At 44.6% G+C, this 7576-nt stretch overlaps 1 long non-coding RNA gene across 1 annotated transcript; it reads left to right on the top strand.

Annotated features, from left to right (window-relative positions):
- The first annotated feature begins 457 nt into the window (after window positions 1-457).
- On the top strand, window positions 458-3278 carry LOC144104682 (uncharacterized). Its single transcript, XR_013308611.1, has 3 exons — window positions 458-661; window positions 1581-1647; window positions 3203-3278. It is a non-coding gene; the product is annotated as an uncharacterized LOC144104682 (long non-coding RNA).
- The last annotated feature ends 4298 nt before the right edge of the window (window positions 3279-7576 follow it).

The following is a 7576-nucleotide window of genomic DNA, read 5'->3' as shown; positions in this document are numbered from 1 at the left end:
CATTTCGGATGATTGACTCAATATTTTTCTACACAAGGTTTTTCGCACTTCAAGACATTTCCTACTTCCAGATTGGCGGAAACTGTCTCGTGTATGCAACACAAGTATAGACAGTGCTGAAGTCGTGTACACATGTGTGGGCACAGCAACTTAAAGGGGATTACGGGTGTATGGATATGAGGTAGTGTAACGTGCGCGGACAGCGACACGATATCGCGGAGGACATCGAGCAGTTGTCGCAGTAAAAACTAGAAAATTAGGTTTTATTATAAAAACAGGTCAATAATAACGAGCTGTTCGTTCACTAAATGCATGTAGGTTAAGTCGAAAGTTATTGCTTTGTCCTTAATTTTTCCTGCACGGGTTTCTTCCACATCTCTTTTTTTCTGCCTGTTTGATATTTACGAGCAGTGACACTAAGGTCGTCTCTACGTTGCTCAGTTTTCCTTAAACGTGTCCACTCGAACGTTCCCGTCTCCTTTGCTCGTCGGCGTAGACGTGTGTCGTCCCGGCTCCTTCAGCCCCGGCGGGGAGTTCCGAGACTGCATTCCCTGCGACTTCGGCTCTTACACTGATCGGCACGGCTCCCCTTTCTGCCTGTCTTGCCCGCCGGGCAAGACTACGTACAAGCACGGCAGCACGTCTGCAGACGACTGCGAAGGTACGGTAGGAGGTTCCTTGAAGGCAATTTGCCATATTTCTCGGAGGTATCTTTAGGTCAATGGTCACAGTCAATAAATAGAAGCGGGCAGAGTGGGTGAGGGAAAAAACGTGGATTAATGACATCCTAGCTGTAGTCAAGAGTAAGAAATGGGCTTGGGCAGGGCATGTGATGCGAAGGCATGATAACCGCTGGTCCTTAACGGTAACGGAGGGGATTCCAAGAGAAGGCAAGCGTAGCAGGGGGCGGCAGAAGGTTAGGTGGCTGGATGACATTAAGACGTGTGGAGGCATAGGGTGGATGCGACTGGTGAAAGAAAGGGTTAATTGGAGAGACATGGGAGAGGCCTTTGCCCTGCAGTGGATGTAGTCAGGCTGATGATTATGAAGATGATGATCACAGTATCGCGGAATTAGAAGGTGTATAGCGTATGCTTTAGCATGTACCGAATTTACCAAAAGTAACCGAACAGCAGGCTTTTGCTTCTCAACCGTATAACTGAGCCTTTACGGCACCCTTTACAGACCGAAATGTGTCAGAACGTGAGGAGAAGGGTTCTCCTTACTTTACATAGATTCAGAGCTGAAGGGATGCCATAACTGCTTCGCTACTCGGCTAAGAAACGAACCACCGCTGCCCGGTTACTTTTGGTAAAAGCGGTACTTGCGAAGCAAAAAGTTATAGCCGGATTCCAGCTCCTCATTTTTTATAGCGAAACGAGCGAGTTGGGAGTGGTTACTGCTCCAACGTGTGCCTTCACATGGAGTTGGATCTTTTACGTCATATGGTACGTTACCTATGGTGATGAAAGCAATACGCGGAATTAACACACCTGATATGCCTTAGCTATCACGGTGCTCTCTGCATCCCTCCCAAGGAAAACACAGACACTATTTAAAACTCCTCGCTTGTGTTGCAGTTTCTTGGAAGATCTACGCTTTCCTGTTTGGACTGACAACCGTGACTTCGCTCATATTGTTCATACGGTGAGTACCACTGCGTGGGCTATAACTGCTTGTACTTAGCTGTAAAGACTTGCTTAAATAACAGTAGGATATATAGTTTTTATTCTGATAACCGAATGCCACGTGACTGGGCGCTGTCGCACTTTGCAGCACGCGGACGAACAGCGTAGTTCGAAACGCGAGCTTTTGCCGAGTCACATAACACTGGTTTGGGAACAAAAAACTTCGACTCGATCCGCACTTCCAATCGATCTTAAATATCGATTTTAATGCTGGACGCGTGCGTGAGCGAGATGAACACTGCCTATAGAAGAGGGCGCCCCTGTTGGTCCATAAACACGTCGCCTGACCCTGATCGTTTTGTTCGTACGGACAACAAGCCGGCAGCTCTATTAGGAATAGTAGCCTCGGCACGTTTAATTATATATCATTATTAAATTTCTATATATGTATTTTCGTAACTTTTGCCTAAAATTTATTGGTGTGTTTTTGTTCTCACTGCATTCCCCATGGAAGCATCTAAAGGCAAATAAACTGCTGACAGCTTAGCGACCTGCACAAAAGGAAATAATTGGTTTTACGTTAAGGCTCTGGAAGACGTAGCAGAAGGTGAGGGAAGAAACACCAGCTATTGATATCGTAGAAGAGGTCAAGAAGAAAAAAAGAGCCATTGTGGGGTATGTGCAATGCGGATGACAGACAGCTATTGGTCGCTTAGGAGAATGAAGTGGATTCAAATGGAAGGCAAGAGTCTGGAGTGCGGACGAGATAAGGAAATTTTCGAGAGGAGGGTGGCCGAGGAAGGATAAGGATAGGCTTAATTAGAGATCACTGGAAGGAGACTTCCTCCTTTAGTGAACGCAGTTGGAATTATGAGGGTAATGAAACATTAGCGAATGCGAATAAAGTCAGCTGTACCATTAACGGGAAAGCATTTTCGCAGCTTTAAAAACGCCAGTTAATGTTGCATTTCTACTGGCATTCGTGATGCCATTATGTGGTTGATGGCCCGTGGCGCATCCTTCAGCAACATTATAGCGATCACCTGAATCCTCATAGAATGCGATGAGATTTCCCGGGTTGTGTAACTCTATAGGACGAAAGTAAGAATAAATCAAATATTTAATTATGTCATATTGCCAGCGCAGAAAGAACGTGTGATTATCAGGCTATTATTTCGCTCTTTGCGTGCATTAATTCTTGCGATAATCTGCACTCCCTTGGTTATTATTTCCCTTGTGTTATGTAAGCAGTTACGAATCGTTCTTCATTAATACCAGCTGTCATGGTCTCAATGCGAATTCTAATTCGCATGTTCTTACAAGATTACATCTTGCTCTACGTCACAAACTGATAAACAAATGTCCAGCTAGCTCTTGAGCCTCGTCATATATGCTGAGAAAGGCAGACAGGAAGTCCAGGTGCAGGCACCTCCAAGGCGAGTGCCTTGGGACTCCTCAGCGAGATTTCAAATCCTTATGTTAAACTGTCACACATTGTATACCAACGTTCTATCAGCGTGTATACAGAGATTCATTGCACTTTATTTTGTTTTTATTTTGTTTTGCAAAACAAGTGTGGTGCAAGCGTGGTCTTCTGACCACAGCATTCGAAGCCATGTCTTTGAAGACAAGCTGTCTCGGTACTTTCAGGTAAGACGCCGGACTCTGCATGTGTTCTTCTCAAGAGCTCTCTTGCGAGGCTTACCTTATACAAGCTCACTGTGGCTTCGTACCGGCCACATGTGCCTTTTTGTCACGGAGTCACACAACATGCGTGCAACTCGTACAGTTTGGTTTGCTGCCCGGACATTATTTGGCGGAAATAACAGTGTCATATATGGTCATAACCACTTGCGACAAAGCCCGTGTCGGTATCTCATGCAAAGCACACGCCACATATAAAAGCTGAAAATCGTTTTCATTATGGCTGGCTCCGAGTTTTTGGAAAGTGGTAGTTACTGTGTATATTTATTTACGTGCCTTGCTAGCGGGGGTATTAAATGTTCCTAAACAAACAGTATTATAGTAAAAACCAGAATTAAAATGTAATACAATTGTAATGTAATGTAGATATTAGGAAATGATTGCAATAACGGAGACAGAATTCGCGTTTCTGGCAGGAATAATTAGCTTAAATTTTCAAACCAAGTGTCTCCACACTCCACCGTGGCGCCACACTGAGTTTAAATGAGGAAGCTCTGGTGGAAGCCTGGCTGCACCACCTGGAGTCGATACGCTACACTTTTAAGAATAGGACCGATCGCAATAGAGACGGTATTTTTGTTGCAAGCAACGTGAAATGCCCTACTAACCGTGACAGCTCTTATTAATTCATCACTCAATTTCGCGCAGCGCACCCTGTCACCCGCCTCGGTGGACAGAATTCACCTCCGGTTGCATTATTTGCGCGAAAAAAATACAACAAATCTCTTGAAACTTATTTGCTTTCAGACCACATTAACGTTGAAACATTCGCATTACACACTCGTAACCGCCCTATAGGTTATTGGCCTTTCAACTAGCCTTAGTTTCTTGCATGCCTTAACCTTGCTTTTTCACTATTTCCTAAAAGGTTTCGAAAAAAACAGTCCGCAAATACGCGTACCCGCCGCGGTGGCTCAGTGGTTACGGCGCTCGACTACTGATCCGGAGTTCCCGGGTTCGAACCCGACCGCGGCGGCTGCGTTTTTATGGAGGAAAAACTCTAAGGCGCCCGTGTGCTGTGCGATGTCAATGTACGTTAAAGATCCCCAGGTGGTCTAAATTATTCCGGAGTCCTCCACTACGGCACCTTTCTTCCTTCTTTCACTCCCTCCTATATCCCTTCCCTTACGGCGCGGTTCAGGTGTCCAACGATATATGAGACAGATACTGCGCCATTTCCTTTCCCTAAAAACCAATTATTATTATTATTATTATTATTAAATACGCGTGCAACGGTGCCGCCATCATCAGCACCGGCAAACCGGCTGGCAACTGTCATTGCTCTTACCGTAACGTTTCCTACCGAGAGGTTGGCTCAGAGACTATAGTATCTGCCTTCTAAGGTCAAAGGTCAAGCCTGCGAGGTCAAATCTCTGTCTCGCAGAACCACGGGTAATAGTTATTTCGCAGTCTACCGATGAGGTGTTTTTTAATTAGTTTTTGAGGAAAGGAAATGGCGCAGTATCTGTCTCATACATCGTTGGACACCTGAACCGCGCCGTAAGGAAAGGGATAAAGGAATGTGAAAGAAGAAAGGAAGAGGTGCCGTAGTGGAGGGCTTCCGAATAATTTAGACCACCTGGAGATCTTTAACTTGCACTGACATCGCACAGCACACGGGCGCTTTAGCGTTTTTCCTCCATAAAAACGCAGCCGCCGCGGTTGGCTTCGAACCCGGGAAATCCGGATCAGTAGCCGAAGGTGTTTCTAAGAGCCCCCCGTGGAACTTATGGGCGTTCTCATAAACGATTCAAAACCTGGCTGCTCGAAATCAATCCGGGGTCCTTCAACACGGCCCTCTGCGCTTACTGCAATAAAGATCTGGTACGACCGGTTAGTCTTGTGCCGTTTGTAATTTACAATCATAATCTAGAAATTTAGACAGTTGGTATGGCCAACGTGTTCATACTGTATATATGCACGGTTTCATAGCGGGCCAGGCTGTCATTGACTAATTTTTTTGCCTCTTTTCTTGTCACATCTACGGCAAAAAACCTGGTGTATGTATTTGTGTGCAGCGATATGTACTGCGTCCTGCTTGACAGAGAACCATTTAGAGTGCAACAACAAATGTGTGTGTGTTTCTTACTGTAATGCTTTCGAAACTGTATCCGGAGGGAGGGCCTGGTTAGGCTAGTTAGCTTTCTCTTCGCTTTTTTCTTGTATTGGAAATAAATAAACAAACAAACAAGCAATTATTTTCCCTGCAGCCACACGGAGGAAAGGGTCTCATGTCGCTCCACTCACGTGCTTCGTTCAGTGGTAAGTTTGAATAACCCTTTCGACTTTTCCAGGAAACTTATTATGAGCGCAAAGAAGTTTAAATCTTACTTAATTCCAGACAGTTGATTTGATGTAAATAAATGCCCGCCATTACTACTAAGCGTTCCAGTATGTGACCATATAATTCGCGCACGTTTTAGAGGCGGCTGGAGTATATGGAATTTGCGTTCACCCCGTTATCTGCAGCGGCCGTTTATTCAAACTCACGAAAGCATAACGCCACCTTTGTGCTTTCCTTTGCGCAAATATTACTGAAAGAGCTCTTCGGTGTCTTTTTTGGAGCTCCATATTTTCCTTGCAGCAATTGACTCGCACCTTACGGCAAATAATAATTATCTCCTAGAATCAAAACGTCTACCATCATAAGCTTTCGTACTGCCCATACCATAATAACCGTTCGTATTTGGGTAAATCCTTTTTGCAATTCCTACTCTCTCTCTCTCTCAACCTCTCTTTTTTTTTACTGATTCCCCCACCTAATTTTCAGTTTGCATGTTAGGTCACCCTAACCTCCTGCAACCTCCTCTGCTACAGAAACAGTTACACAATTTGTGTTAGGTCATCCCACGTTTGCCACATGCAATCTGCAATTTAAAGTCACCGCCTGGTTATGGCCAATCCCCCTTGTGGGTATGTGTCATTTTGTGAGGGGAACAACAACAACATTATGGCTTTGTGAGACGACGATCGATCTAGAGGGAGCAACTTAATTCAGAGGACAATTTTTATGTGGCAAATGAGAGCTAGTGAGGAAGCTAGTCCACAAGTAAGACTAGCGTTCCATAAACAAGGAATGGAGTTAGGTTGAAATATATTGTCATGATGGATTCGAAGAGAAGGTAAGCGTAGCAGGAGGTGGCAGAAAGTTAGATGGGCGGTTGGGATTAAGGAGTTTCCGGAGATAGGACGTCCGCAGCTGGCACAGGGCAGGGTTAAGAGAAGAAGTTTGGGTGAGGCCTTTGTTCTGTAGTGGGCATAGCCAGTCTGATGATGATGATCAGTTTGTCATGGTAGCTGCGCATGACAATATTCCAGGGCAGTTTGTGTTCGTGTGCAGTTAGGGAAAAATAACTTGGCTGATAGTTTGGACGGAAAACAGAACTAAGGAGACGTAATGTGACACTGTGGCAACTATTTCAACCGTATATATCATTCTCAAGAAGTACTTTGGTTTGGGCTAGTTGGTGCATAGCTTTTTAATGATGTCAGGACGGCGCGAAAACAACAAAGACAAAAGAGGCACCTGTCCTGTTGTGTTCTTGTGCCTCTTTTGTCCTTGTTGTTTTCGCGCTGTCCTGACATCATCAAAAAGATATCATTCTACACAGGCATAGTGCTGCAACAGAGTACAATTTCTTTGAGTGTTAAAACCAAGTCATCAGCATTCGACCAGCTATTCGACAAGCGCAATAGCCGGTAATGTTGCGAAAGCTTTCTGCGCTATTGAAGTAGACTTGAAATAGTCGCTATAATTATCTACAATTCTAACGTCTGCGCATTTTTTCCTTGGTGCCTTTAGCCAGGCTGGCGAAACCAAGAGTGTCGGAGGCTTCCATGGAAGAAAACCGGCCCCTCTTGGCCAGTTATGGGGCTATTACGAAGGACACTAAAAGCACACAGACTGATGTGAGTGTCCGAAAGAGTTACTAGGTTTGCCAGAAGGTTCCTAGAAACATATTAAGACATTTATATTTGTTAGCTTTTTTGCGTCTGTGCTTGCGCGTATTCGCCGTTTTGTGCCTCACTTTAATGTTTCGTGTATCCCAAGTAGCGCGTACATCTGATTATGATCAACCAACTAGACCGTGTGTTAGCCTTACTAATTTACTCCATACATCACAAAAAAAAACTGACAGAAGATCCGCATTGCGCTTTTAATAAGATGAATTCTGATGTGCTGTTCTAAAAACAAACCAGGCAGAATTTGTTTACATGCACTTAAAAAGTTTGGTGGAAGCTAT

This window comes from Amblyomma americanum, chromosome 9, assembly GCF_052857255.1.
Source record: "Amblyomma americanum isolate KBUSLIRL-KWMA chromosome 9, ASM5285725v1, whole genome shotgun sequence".
Lineage (NCBI taxonomy): Eukaryota > Metazoa > Arthropoda > Arachnida > Ixodida > Ixodidae > Amblyomma > Amblyomma americanum.
The sequence above is the reverse complement of the archived record's forward strand: the minus strand, read 5'-3'. Positions and strand labels throughout refer to the sequence as shown.